This window comes from Ambystoma mexicanum, chromosome 5p (assembly GCF_040938575.1).
Source record: "Ambystoma mexicanum isolate Mex_15411 chromosome 5p, UKY_AmexF1_1, whole genome shotgun sequence".
Taxonomy (NCBI): Eukaryota; Metazoa; Chordata; class Amphibia; order Caudata; family Ambystomatidae; genus Ambystoma; species Ambystoma mexicanum.
The window spans coordinates 541652320-541667329 of NC_090930.1; positions in this window are offsets into that span (position 1 = coordinate 541652320).

Here is a 15010-nt window from a genome sequence, read left to right on the forward strand (position 1 = left end):
GGCATGCCTCACACTATTGCTGGATCTTTTCCTTGATACTTGGAGCATCATACAGGATACTGTTTTCGTAGAGAACAAAAGTGACTTTTCTGATGTATCCCTGCCCACACCGACAACCTGTGACAGTTTACAGGGTCACCATTGTGCATTCTCGTTGCAAAAGATATTGCACACCCATCCTTTTTCTCGTCTGCATCTGTAGTGTTTTCCTTTTGGACCTAAACTCTTGGTATTAATCGTTGGAGTCCGAGGCCTTCCATTACTGACTTTCCTCATCCAGGGCACAGCCGCAAGCTATATAGTTGCTGTGTCGGCACATCACTCTACAGGGTCTTTAACAGCGAGAACAGGGTCTTTAACATTGAGATACTGACACCATGCATACAGCTTTTCTTCTTAAGTGGGGTCTGTGGGCTCTCCCTGAAGTCTATGTTCTGTTCCTCTGACTGTATGGACCATCACTACTTACCTTCTCCATCCAGGAAACAAACAGGACCTCTCTAGCTGCTGCTCCAGGCACCTCACGGTGTAATATTGTGAGTTTGTAATACTCTGGGGTGCTTGTATCGACAATCTCTTCTTTGGGGTCCATTGACTCACATTGGGGTCTTTGATTTGTTGTTTCTGGCTTGGGGTCTTCAGTTGCTGACCTTGCCCATCCAAGTGGGAACTGCAACCTCTCCGGTTACTGAGTTGAGAGGTCTTATTTGCAATCTCCAAATCAGCATGGTGGAGAGTCATATTTGGGGTCTGGATTGCTTCAGTAGAGTTGCTTCATCCTTAGGACGGTCATCTTTGGGCTCCATTTCGTGGGGACATGTCTTGTACTTTCCTCCATTGACGAGCATTGGGCCACTGACTTCTACAGGGCCATATACAAATAATTCCACTGGAGGGGTTATTGTCATTAAAGTTAGTCTCATTAAAAGTCCAGCTAAACTTTGTGGACTATTAAAAAATGTCTTCATATTTCAAAAAGTTACTTACCTGCAATCTTTGTAGAATATATTTGAATACATTTGTACAGATATATCTTGTGGACCTTTTCTTATTGTATTTAGCAACAGTAGCTTTAAACAATCTTTCACCTGAGCACAGCAAGTTCATGCAACTGGGATTCTCAGAATATTACGATGGAACCAGATATTATTGCTAACAGTACCCTGGTGCCAACAACCACAGTGCCCAAAGCTTGCTTTATTTTTTAAGTTGTGGGAGCACATGGCCATTTCACAAGTTTAAAAAAAGGACTACAAAAGACAAATGCCCCCTGAAAAAAGGAGAAGAGAATTACTTGTTGTCCCTTCTCAGTTCCCCTGGTGGGCATGCTACAGAGGAGGGATAAAGGACAGCGGCAGCATGAGGAATGTAAATGCAGTTCATGGGGGTGATGTGGGTTATTTTGTGTGGGTGGCTGCTCTGCTGGGAATCCAGGTAAGCAGAGTAGGGGCTAAACAGGGGACTTTGGGAGGGGTTTGGGAAGCAGCGACCAGAGAGCATGGATGGTGGGTGCGAGTAGCACTCATCTAGCTCAAAGTGGGTTCAGATCAGTAGCTTCGCCCTGCCTTTTGAGCAAGCTAAATAGACAACACGTCCCGGTGCTCCTCTTATACTAATCCTCTCAACAGCCCTCAAAGAGCCGAATGGAAAGTAATCTGTCTTCATTGGGAAATAAAGAAAGAGGGTTTTCTCTTTCTTCTGATAAATGCACTATATAAAATATGCTTCACTCCTCATTTAATATTTAGCTTTCATCCTCTGAAACATTCTCCTTGACTTTGTTCTCTGTCCATAGCCGTCTGTTATGCGTTATCTTTCAGTTTTGGTGTTTACAAAGTAATCTGTAAAGGATCAGAAAGTGTTCTCTTCTGCGCCTGGCCACTGCTTTGGGCTTCATATAGTCATCCGGGTCATAAAAAGTGTATGTAAGAGTCATGCCTTCAGTAGGGCCTGAAGTGTCTTCTAGGGTCTCTATAAATCACTCAGAGTAGGGGGTTAAAGGATTCCTTTGTTGTTTCAGCTGCTGTGTCCTCAAACTCTTTCCACTCATGTCAAAATCCTGTAATGCAACATGTGTGGAATGATAATCCCTTTAGGCGGACTGATAGCTGCCTAAAGCTGAGACAAAGGTCTATTTGGAGCAAAAACCTCGGGTTTCTAGTATTTTGGTGTTCCAAAATACTAGAAATGCTGCTGGCCTGTTTTTTTGTGTGCCGAAACATTGAGTAGCTTCATTTGTGTTGAAGCCGTTGATTAAGAATTATTTGGATGCAATATCTTTTCAACTGAAATTTATTGAGGCAACTTTTTTACTCGCCAAGAAACCAAAACATGTTTCGTGGTGGGACATTTGATGCAGAGGCATGCGTCATGGCACCAGGTTCCTCAATGGAAACCCTCTTATTCTTTCAAGAACCCCGTCTTTCTGTATTTGTGGTTTTCTGACAAGGATATACTCAGTGGAATCCTGGACGAGCTACTGAACATGGGGACAGTGCTCTTCACCCAGGGAGCTTTTATTTTCTTAAGTCTTTCTAGGCTTCATGTTATTTGTACTTCGTCTACTATAACATCCAGCTCCTTTACAACAAAAACAGTTGCTGTAAAATGGCCGGTTTTCTGAGAGGACGCAGCCCAATGCTTTTGGTTTTAGGGTTAAGCAGTCAAATCTTCACCTTGGTACGTGCCATTATCCCTTAATGACATTTTCTGAGTTTATTTAGGAGTATTTGTGGTTACACCCCAGGCAGAACTTGGGTTTTGCGCAGGAGCACAGAACTTTAAAATCGTATAGGTTTCACATAGTTTTATATACAACTGCCCCAGTATAGAAATCCTATGAAAAATGCCTGGCCTCACAATTACTTTAGAAATCAAATGCTTCTCCAGTAGCTATTTATGTTGAACACCTGTTTTAAGGAGTATTTTCCTTCAAAGTTCTCTATGATCACCCTCCTTGACCAAAACCAATTTTGGAAAAAAACAATCTGAATATTGCATCCTCCAAAGCAATCATTGCAAACAGTACATGGAAGTCACAGAGGTATTCCGTTTCTGATACACCAATTTCAGAATCACACAAACAAGTGATGCCATTATGGAAAGACCTACTACATTGTGACTCAGTCACAGCATGTGCATCTACAACAGATTCACACTGAAAAACTCTCTCTCTCTCTCTCTCTCTCTCTCTCTCTCTCTCTCTCCATCTCTCTCTATCTCTCGTATCTGCTTAGATTCACATGCAATGCATAGGCCGACATCTAGTGGAAGCGGCGTAATATTACAGTTGTTGTTTTTGAAACCAAAAAGGGACATCGACAGGGCGTGCCAGTAATACTATCACTAGTGTGACGTCCACTGTTCCCAAGGTCCCTCGGATTGTTTTGTTCTGACATGAGGTAGCATGAAGTCTAGCGTGAGTACAGGTGTATCCAAGCAGACTGATAACAGAACGCTCATACAACATCTATGCACCTTCTCTCAGGGCAGGAAGGGTGGGCGCATGTGAATCTAAGCAGATACAAGCATCAGAAATACGATTATGGTGAGTAATGTATCCCTTCTGAGGCTTGTGGAATCTGCTTAGATTGCATGCTATGCATAGATTAGCGAGCCGTGTTAGGAGAAGGTGGTGGGTCGTGAGGAGGAGGAGCTGCAAATATATGTTTTAGAACCGCTGTCCCACCTGTGCATCTGATTTGGAATGGGTGTCAATGTAGTAGTGCTGAGTGAAAGTGTGTACTGAGCTCCATGTAGCTGCTTTGCAAATGTTGTCTAAGGGGATATTTGCGATAAAAGACAGAGTAGCTCCTGTGATCAATGTGGAGTGAGCTCTTGATGTAAAAATCAGTGTCTTGTTTGATAATGAATAGCATAATTGTATGCATCTGCCTATTCATCTGGAGATGGCATTCTTGGAAATGCGGTCTCCTTCTCTGCCTGGTGCTACGGAGACAAACAGTTGATCTGTTTTCCTAAGCAGCCTGGTCTTGTTTACGTAGTAAAGGACTGCCCTCCTCACATCCAGTGTGCAGAGTTTTACCTCAGCTGAGCTAGTTGGACTCTGAAAGAAAGCCGGAAGCTCAATAGATTGGTTAACGTGAAATTTGGAAATTAATTTAGGGGGGAACCTAGGATGAGTATGTAAAACCAATGCATCTTTATGGATAATAAAGAAAGGGTCCTGCACTGACAATGCTCGCAATTCACCAAGTCTTCTTATGGAAGTAAAACACTTGATATACAAGATGCATTCTTAGTGGGTATAAGACTTGACTTATGCATAGGCTCAAATGGGGGCCCCATGAGCTTTGCTAGTACTACACTGAGATCTCATCCTGGCGTTGGGTTTGAAATTGGAGGGTGGAGTCGTTTTACTCCCTCCACGAATGCCTTAATGGCTGGAATTTTCCACCACAATACTTTACTTTGAGAGGTGGTATAAGCTGATAAAGCTGCCGGGTGAACCTTTATAGAGTTTAATACTAACCTTGAATCTAACAAGTGGAGCATATCATTTAGAATGTGTGAAGGAGTACATTCTATGGGGTTTGTTTTGACTGGCACCAAATTACAAATCTCCTCCACTTGTCGAAATAACAGTGTCTGGTGTTTGGTTTTCGTGCCTCCTTGAGGATATCCATACACCGCTGTGGTAGATTAAGGTGTCAGAACTCTATGACTTTGGGAGCCATGCTGCCAAGTTCATTGAGTGTGGTGGTGGGTGCACTGTTGTTCCCCCGTGTTGGGTTAACAGGTTGGTTTGACATGGTAGTTTGATGGGTTCGCGCATCGCCAGTTTGCACAGATGTAAATACCACGGTTGTCTCGCCCACAGGGATCAACTAGGATGAGCGCCATCTGTTCTCTGTGCATCTTGTTCACTATCCTGCTCATTAATGGAGTCGGGGGGGAAAAGCTTAAGCACATTTCCCTGACAAGTTCATCCATAGGGTGCTCCCCTTGGAGTTTGGCTGGGGGAACCTGGACGCGAAGTCGGCGAACAAGTCTAGTGTGGGGTAAGCCCACTGAGAGAAGATGTGGTCTTTGACGTTTGAGTCTAGTTGCCACCCGTGTTCCTCTGGTAGGGGATCTCTGCTCAGAGTCTGCTAGAGTGTTGAGTACCCCTGGAATATGTTGGGAGGATAGGGATATCACTCGTCTGAGTGCCCATTTCCATATTTTCTGCGCCAACTTGGACAGACTTGGAGAGTGTGTGCCCCCGTTTGTTGATGCAGAACATCGCAGTTGTACTGTCCGTTAGAATTTGAACCGACTGGTTCGTCAGTTGCGCTTCGAACACTTGAAGTGCTTTGAATACTACTAGTAGTTCCAGCAGGTTGATATGGTTCTGTGCTGTGATGTGAGTCCACAGACCATGTGCTGTGTGGTGAAGGGAATGAGACCCCCATCCGGAGAGTTGTGAGAATCGCTTGTGCTTCCGGATCGTGGCGGGTTTTCCCTTTAACAGTACAAGGCTTGACTTTTTCTCGTTTATTGAGAAGCCCAATTGAAAGAAGATTTATGGTTCTTTGCATGTTTTGTCTGCAAAGATGGGGTGTTTCACCTGTGATCAGCCAGTCGTCCAGGTAGGGGTACACTGGGATTGCCTCCCTGCGCAGGTGCGCAGCCACCACCGCCAGTACCTTGGTGAATACCCTTGGAGCTGAAGCTATTCCGAAGGGTAGCACCTTGAATTGGTAGTGCTGGTTCACCACTTTGAACCGCAAGAGTTTTCTGTGCGCTGGGAGCATTGAAATATGAAAATAGGCATCTTTCATATCCAACATTGCCATGTAATACCCTCGTTTTAGCAGGAAATTACCTCTTGTAGCGTTGTCATGCGGAACCTTTGTGGCTTTACATAAGTGTTTGCAGGGCTTAAGTTTAATACCAGACGCATCGTTAGATCTTTCGTTGGCACAAGGAAGTATGTTGAATAAATACCCTTGTTTACCTCGTTGGACGGCACAATCTCAATGGCGTCTTTGAGGAGCAGCGCGTTGACTTCTTCTACCAGGATGAGTTGTTCTTCTTTTGTTGTCTGCCTTTGGCGCGGGGGTGGTTCGATGGTTTTTCTAGGAGCTCCACACAATAACCTCCCGCTACTGTAGATAACACCCACTTGTCTGTTGTTATTCTCTCCCATGCGTGGGTGAAATGTGAAATCCATCCCCCTAGTGGGGAGGCATTTGAGGGGACCTGTAGCGGGCAGTCATTGTTTCGGAGGCGTTCCTCCACCTCTAGATGTGGAGGATCTCCCACGGCCTCGGGATCTGCACTGGCCTCTTGAATAACCCTGGGACGCTTGGCTGTGGTTGTTGGTCCATGATGAATTTTAATTTTAATCCGTATCCGGACATTCTTTGGGAACTGCGAAAATGGCAAAAATTGTTCCCGCCCCTTTGGCCAGGTTGTTTGTTAGTCAGTTGCCCAAGGGATTTGAGGGTATCATATTCCTCTTTTGCTGATTTGAGAGCGTCTACTACCGCTTTTCCGAACAGTACTGTTGGTTCCACTAGCATGTTGAGTAATGCTGCCTGGGTCTCAAGCTTGAAGACAGATTGCCGAAGCCAAGCGTGGCGCTTCAGAATGGTTCCTTCTGCAATAATACAGCCGGCATTATCTGCAGCATCGAGGTTGTTCTTTAGCAAGCTGCTGGCAGTGGCTTTACCTTGCGCTGCTACTAGGGCAAATCTAAACTGCAGAGGCTCTTGAGCAGAGTCGATGAGGGCCGTAATTTTATCCAACAGCTCGCCAACAGTGTGGACTTGTTGGCGATCCTAGTTTGAAATGCTGCCCACTTTCCTCCTTGTCTGGGGAGCATCGGAAGAGGCTAGTGGTGTACCTGCCCTCTTTCGAGTAGTTGTAACAACTAGCTAAGTCGGCTTAAGCTGTCCTCTAATATATAAAGGATCAGATGGCGCAGGGTGGAAAAAAATGTCTATCCGGAGGTTTACTGCCCTTGTTTGATTGGGAGTTTCCAGTGAAGGTTGGATTCTTCTCTGGACAGACCTTAAGATGGGTATTAACTGGGTGGCAGCTTTTTTGTCTCTCAGGATGTCTTCGATACAATCTTTGTCTTGCTGAGTCTCCTGTGTTTGAATTCCAAAGTGCTCAGCTGCTTTGATTAGTTAATCATTAAGGGCTGATTATCTACTGGAGAATCAGGAAATGGGGAATCCTGTTGAATTGGAGATGACATAGTATACAACTCTGCCTCATCATATTCATCACCCTAATAGTGTTGATATTAGTCCTGATCCCCTTCAGTGTCAGTATGGATGTCATACAGGTCTGCAGTAATGCAAGCACTTTTTGCTGGTGGCTGTGATGAAGACAATGGTGGCTGAGAACTGTAAGACAGGAGCTGAGAGCTTGAGCAATAGGGGGTGTATTTTGAAAATGTTCTAGTGCATGAGGTTTGTTTTTTCAAAGAAACGTGCAAAAAACGTCATTCTGAACATCACCCTATCTATGTCCTCTGCTGACCATAGGGCTGAGCTCGGGATGACACCCGGGTAGGGTATGGCAGGGACTTGGGGTGTAGAAGTAGGTAGGCCTATATTTTGTAAGGCCTCAGTTAAGGAACCCTCTCTTCCTCTTCTTCCTGTTGGACAGTTACAATTTCTTTTAAAGGGGTAGACTTGTCCCTATGTGCCTTGTCTTTGTTGTTATGAGACTTGTCTCTATGATCAGAGCTTTTTGAGGAAGATTTTGTGGAATTAGTAGGCTTAAACAGTCCTTCTGGTACATGTTTCTGAACCAGGTTAGATACCCCTGTGTTTTTGGACTTTCCAGCCGGTTTTGACGAAATATGTTGAGTTTCGTCACTGGAAGGGACATCCACCTCGTTTGTCAACGTTCGGTCGAAGGAGTTTTGTGGGCGGCATCCTTTGTCTTATGGGGCCTGTCATGGGGCGACCAGGATTTCGAGTGCCCAGAGGACAGGGAATCTACTGATCTCGCTCTAGACGCCGAATATGGGCGTCGGCAGTGCAGAAACATCACTTCGGGGTGTGTGCTTAGTGTGGGAAGAGGAAGCGCTCTTGAAGCCGGGTGTCATACCCACAACAGGGGCGTCAGCCTGTCTACTAGGGTGGGAGGCTTGCACTTGGGAACTTGGATGTTCTGAGACGCCCTCGCCGTCCGAAAACACAGCGACACTGCCGTCACAGGAGGCTCCCTCTACGTCCATGGCGGCTTCGACCTGCATAGCGTGATGGACCCAGCGTTTAGTTCTACGATCTACAAGGGTATTAGGTCTAAAGAGCTTGCAAGCTCGACAGTGCCCTTCAGCGTGGTGGGGTTCAGACACAGGTTGCACACTCTGTGTTTGTCGATAGACAGAAATGTTCTATTACAAATGGGGCAGAATTTAAAGGGTGTCCTATCCATGTCTGGGAAGGACAGAAGGGCGATAAAGGGAAAAGGTGTGAAAATGCATTGTCAATGACCGCCCCCCACTCTCCCTACTGTATGGGCCTTCTGTTGGCGTTGTCTTGTCCTTTCCACCACGCCAAAGATCGATGTTGGAAGGAAAAGAGTAACAATAATTAAACTTTTCATAAGTAAATGGCGTCATCCGAAATAGAACTCTGCGATAAGCAACCGCTCACGATGGCGGAAAAAACAATCTGAAGGGCCTTGACATGTGAAGGACCATGGGTACAGTGGATGACACACTAGAGATAGTCCCCTTTCGAGTTTCGAAAACAACAACTGTCACAGCTTCCACTAGATGTCGGCCTATGCATAGCATCTGATTTAAGCAGATTCCACAAGCCTCAGAGATAAATATATTCTGATGCTTGTATCTGCTTAGATTCACATGCTGTGCATAGTGGAAGCTGCGGAGTATTACAGTTTGTTTTTCGAAACTCGAAAATGGGCGTTGACACAGGGCGTGCCAGTAATACTATCCCTAGTGTGACGTCCACTGTACCCAAGATCCCTCACGCGTCTAGGATCCTCATATTGTATTTTTTCTGACATGAGGTAGCACGAGGAGTAGCGAGAGTACAGATAATCCAAGCAGATAGATAGAAAGGTAAGACTACAAGCAACCATGCGCCTTCTCTCAGAGGGGAGGAAGGGTGGGTCACATGTGAATCTAAGCAGATACAAGCATCAGAAATACGATTACGGTGAGTAATGTATCCCTTCTGAGGCTTGTGGAATCTGCTTAGATCACATGCTGTGCATAGATTAGCGAGCAGTACCTGAAGAAGGAGGTGGGATGTGAGAAGGGTCATGAGCAAATAAGTGTCTTAGAACCGCTTGTCCCACTTGTGTATCTACCTTGGAATGGGTGTCAATGCAGTAACGCTGAGTAAAAGTGTGAATAGAGCTCCAAGTAGCTGCTTTGCAAATGGTGTCAAGGGGTACATTTGCAATGAAAGCCAGAGTGGCCCCAATGCCTCTTGTAGAGTGGGCTCTTGGCATGAAAGGCAGAGTCTTTTCAGAGTGTGAGTAACACAGCTGGATACAGTTAATAATCTACTTCGAGATGGCACCTTTAGAGACGCGACCCCCCTCTCTGCCTGTAGCTACGGAGACAAACAGCTGATCTGTTTTCCTTAGCGGTCTGGTTTTATTTACATAGTAGAGGACCGCCCTACGCACATCTAGAGTGTGTAGTTTCACCTCAGCCGAGCTTTGAGGGTCCTGGAAGAAAGCCGGAAGCTCGATGGACTGGTTTACGTGGAATTTAGATATAAACTTAGGTGAGAACCTAGGGTGTGTGCGTAAAACCAGTTTGTCTTTATGGACAGTAAAGAAGCGATCCTGCACTGACAGAGCCTGAATTTCACTGACTCTTCTTATAGAAGTAATAGCTACTAAGAAGGCCGTTTTAGAAGTCAGGTGTTTGAGATTGCTTTTATGCATGGGCTCGAAAGGGGGGCCCATGAGCTTAGATAGCACCACATTAAGGTCCCACCCTGGTGGTGGGTTTGAAATAGGAGGGTGAAGTCTCTTTACTCCTTCCATGAATGCTTTAACTACTGGTACTTTCCACCACGAGACCTTGTTATGGGAAGTGGTGTATGCTGACAGGGCTGCCAGGTGTACCTTCAGTGAGTTAAAAACCAGTCCTGCATCCAGCAGGTGGAGCATGTATGTAACAATAGTGGAAGGAGTGCAATCAACTGGGTTGATTTGTTTACTCTGGCACCAGATAACGAATCTCTTCCATTTGTCAAAGTAGCAGTGCCTTGTGTTTGGTTTCCTAGATTCCTTTAGGATGTCCATACACCTCTGTGGTAAATTGAGATGTCCAAACTCCATGACCTCAGGAGCCATGCGGCCAGGTTCATTGAGTTGGGTTGCTGATGCACTCTTTGACCTTGGTGCTGGGACAGTAGGTTGTGTCAGGCCGGAAGTTTGATGGGCTCGCACACCGCCATCCTGCGTAAGTGTGGGAACCACGGTTGTCTTGCCCACATGGGAGCAACTAGGACGAGCGTCATCGACTCTGTTCATCCTGTTGATCACCTTCCTGATGAGGAGTTGGTGGCAAAGCGTACGCAACCATCCCTGACCAGTTCATCCACAGGGCGTTCCCCTGGGAGTCTGGATGGGGGAACCTGGATGCAAATCCTGGGCACTGTCTGTTTTCGCTTGTGGCGAATAAGTCTTTAGTGGGGAAACCCCACTGAGAGAAGATATCTTCTACGACCTCTCTGTGTCTATGTAGAACCCATTCGTGTTCCTCTGGGAGGGAGTCTCTGCTCAGAGCATCCGCTAGGGAATTGAGCTCCCCTGGGGACATGTTGTGATGACAGGAAGATGTTCCGTCTGAGTGCCCATATTCAGATTTTCTGGGCAAGCTTGGACAGATTTGGCGAACGAGTCCCTCCTTGCTTGTTCAGGTAGAACATGGCTGTCGTGCTGTCTGTCCGGATTTGCACTGACAGGTTTAGTAGGTGGGGCTCAAACGCTTGAAGCGCTCTGAATACTGCCAGAAGCTCTAGCAGGCTGATGTGGTTCTTGGCCACTGAGTGAGACCAGAGACCCTGCGCTGTGTGGTGGAGATGGTGAGCTCCCCACCCTGTCAGGCATGCATCGGTAGTGACTACTGCCTGTACTTCGAGATCGTAAAAGGGTTTCCCCTGTGCAAGATTCTCTCTTGTCCACCAGTGAAGGCTTTGTACCAGTGTTGGCGAAACGACCACTAGATCGTCCCACTGACCACTTGCCTGAGACCACTGTTTCGCCAACCTTTCCTACATGGGACGCATGCGCAGGCGCGCGTGGGGGACCAGGTAAAACATGACGCCATCATGCCCAGCAAACGCATTGCTTTGCGTACCGTTATTTGGCGACCGGACTGATATTGCGGAATTTGCAGTGTATATTCCGAATTCTTTCCTCTGAAGGAAATGTCAACCCCTCTTGGGTATCTAGGATTGCTCCTAGGAACTGTTTGGAGGTGCTTGGCACCAGGCTTGACTTTTTCTCGTTGATTGAGAAGCCCAATTCGTCGATAGTCCTTTGAATGTTTGTCCTGCAAATAACTGGGGTTTCCCCAGTTATGAGCCAGTCGTCCAGATAAGGGTACACCCGGATTGCCTCCCTGTGCAGGTGTGCAGCCGCCACCACCAGTACCTTGGTGAATACCCTTGGTGCCGAAGCTATCCCGAAGGGCAGTACCTTGAACTGGTAGTGCCGACTGTCCACCTTGAAGCGCAAGTACCTTCTGTGCGCTGGGAACATGGAAATATGAAAATAGGCATCTTTCATATCCAAGGTTGCCATGTAATCCCCCTTTTTTAGGAGGGGGATTACCTCTTGTAGCATAGTCATTCGAAACTTTTGGGGCTTGACATACTTGTTGGCAGGCCGTAAATCCAATACTGGGCGCATTGTCAAATCATTTTTTGGCACAAGGAAGTAAGTTGAATAAATACCCTTGTTTACCTGGTGTCCCGGGACGAGTTTTATCGCGTCCTTTGCTAGCAGATTGGCGTTCTCCTCGAGGAGAATCTTCTGATGTTCTAAAGAGTGTACTCTTTATCGTGGAGGATGGTTCCGGGGACGCTGCAGTAGTTCTATACAGTACCCTGCGGATACTGTTGACAGCACCCATCTGTCTGATGTGATCCCTTCCCAAGCCTGGGTGAAGTTGGAAATGCGTCCCCCTACTGGGGTTGCGTGAGAAGGGACCCTGAACCGAGCGTCACTGCTGCCTCTGCCTTTACCACGTCCTCTTCTATTGCCCCTGCCGTAACCCTGGGTAGACTGTTGGCTGTTGCTGTTCCACTGTGTACCCTGCCCCTGGGAATAGTTTGATCCTCTGTGGGAATTGTGGCCGCGTGGGTGACGAAAATTTCCATTCCCTCTCTGGTTAGGGGGTTTATTGGTTAGTTGGCCAAGGGACTTGAGTGTCTCATATTCGTCCTTGGCATTCTTCAGCGCGTCTTCGACCGCCTTACCAAACAACAGATCGGCTTCCACCGGTTTGTCCAACAATGATGCCTGGGTTTCTGCCTTAAAACCAGACTGCCGTAACCAAGCATGTCTCTTGATAACAGTACCTTCTGCTATCAATCTGCCTGCGTTGTCCGCGGCGTCAAAAGTTGCTTTTAAAATGCAACCAGACACGGCTCTACCCTCTGCTGAAATTCTTGCTAACTGGCCCTTTAAGGGTTCTGGTGCAAAGGCTATGAGTGCTGCGACCTCTTCCCACTGATGGCAGCTGTAGCTGGCCAACAGGGTGGTGGAGTTTGCAATCCTTGCCTGATAGGCGAACGTGGAGGCTACTTTCCTGCCGAAACCATATTGTTTTTTGCTCTCCTTGTCTGGAGGAGCTTCGGACGATGACAAGGGTGTTCCAGCCCTCTTACTAGTGTTAGTGACAACCAAGGAGTCTGGCTTCAGATGTCCTCTTATATAGAGAGGGTCAGACTGGGCTGCCCTGAAAAGTTTTTCAACTCTGGGATTGACTGCTCTGGTGAGGTTCGGGTTCACCAGGGACGGGTCTATTCTTCGCTGAATAGACTTAAGGATAGGGATGGTCTGGGCAACAGGCCTCCTTTCTCCCACTAACTCCTCGGCGAAGTCCCTCTCCTCCTGGACACCGTGGGTGTCAATATGGAAATGTTCTGCTGCTCGTGCGAGAACCTCGTTCAGGAGGGGTTGGTTATCGACAGGGGAGTCGGTAACCGGGGCTTCCTTCTCTACCGGGGAATCTACTCTGTCGGTTTCAGGGTCTTCATCTTCTTGGTCCTCATCATCCCCATAGTAGCCCGTCTCGGTTTGCTCTTCTACCATGCCAAATTCTTGGTCCTCACCAAAGGAAGTCTCTCCTTGATACTGCGAGTATGGCCGTGAGTATGGTTGGTGTCTCAAACCGGGGCTTCTTACTCGGGGGGATAGGATCATTAGAGCCTGAGGGTGTAGCCCCTTGTGGATTATATGAAAGGAAATGGTCTGGATTTTTATCATAAAAGTCTGCCAAAGAAGACATCCTTGACATGACCCTATCTATGTCATCACTCGACCATTCTTTGGAACTGGGAATGACTCTCTCAGAAAGTCTAGGAGACTTATCCTGAGTAGACTTGCTGGTTTTAGAAATAGCAGCAGACTTGGGCTTGTCTGTCTGTTTAAGAGGAGTGGAGTGTTTTACAGGTGTGGAAGAGTGCAGTGGCTGCTTCTTCTGCTGCTTTCCCCCCTCCCCGTGAGTGGAAGAGTGTTTCCCTGTCCCTTTGTGGTTCCGGAGGTTTTCGACGCCAGGCGTCGAGGATCGGGGTAGAGTCCCTGTCCTTCGAACGTGGGCCCGCGCTGATCTTGTCTGCGGGCTCCGACTCCTGGAGAGCGGCCTGGGGGTGGAAGTCGTCTTCGTCCTCCGACGATCGAACTTCCGTTAGCTTAGGAAGCGAGGCACTCTTGGCAAGAGTGGATGATTGCCTGGAGTCATGCGGCGATCTCGATCGTGAACGCCCAGAGGACACCGATTCGGACCGTTCTCTATGTGCCTCTTTCCGAGAACTCGACGTCGTTGAGTCTCGGTTGGACTTCGTGTGTTTTGTGTGAGTGGTGTGTGAAGCGATTGTGTCGCCGGGGGTCTTCCCCATAGCCGCCCTGTCGGACGACCTTCCGAGGTCGGGGACTTGCGCTCGGCTGTCTTTAGACGCCGTAATGCCCTCGCCGTCCGAAAGCACGGCGTCCCTGCCATCGCTGAAGGCGCCCTCCGCTGCCATGGCTGCCTGCCTGGCGTGGTGGGCCCAACGTTTCGTCGAACGGTCCTTAAGTGTCTTAGGTTTAAACCTACTACATGCTCTGCAGTTCGCCTCGGGGTGGTCCCTCAGCAAGCAGAGATTGCACATGGCGTGCCTGTCGACCCAAGGGTATTTGCGATTGCACTTGGGGCAGAATTGAAAAGGGGTACCCTCCATACGCACCTTGAGGCAGCGGGCTGGTAAGTGTAGGAAATATATAAAATGTACCTATATACCAAGAGTCTAGAGTATGTCCAACCCCCCACTCTCCCTACTTGCAGGGCCGAGGCCAGAGGCCTTCCAAGGCCCGGGCCGGGGCCAGAGGCCTTCCGAGGCCCAAATCCGTCGTGCAGCAGCCGATGGTCGAATTCTTCTCCAAGCCGGCGTCGAGTGTCGAAGTTCGATGTTGGGGTGGGGAAGGGATGTACATTTATCGATATTTTAGCTAAAGTATGGCCAAGGCCAGGGGACTCTGCAAAATGCTTCCGACCAGTATAGCGGAAAAAAACAATCTGAGGATCCTAGATGCGTGAGGGATCTTGGGTACAGTGGACGTCACACTAGGGATAGTATTACTGGCACGCCCTGTGTCGACGCCCATTTTCAAGTTTCGAAAAACAAACTGTAATACTCTGCAGCTTCCACTAGATGTCGGCCTATGCACAGCATGTGATCTAAGCAGATTCCACAAGCCTCCGATATATATATATGGGATACATTACTCACCGTAATCGTATTTCTGATGCTTGTATCTGCTTAGATTCACATGCTGTGCATAGGCCGAC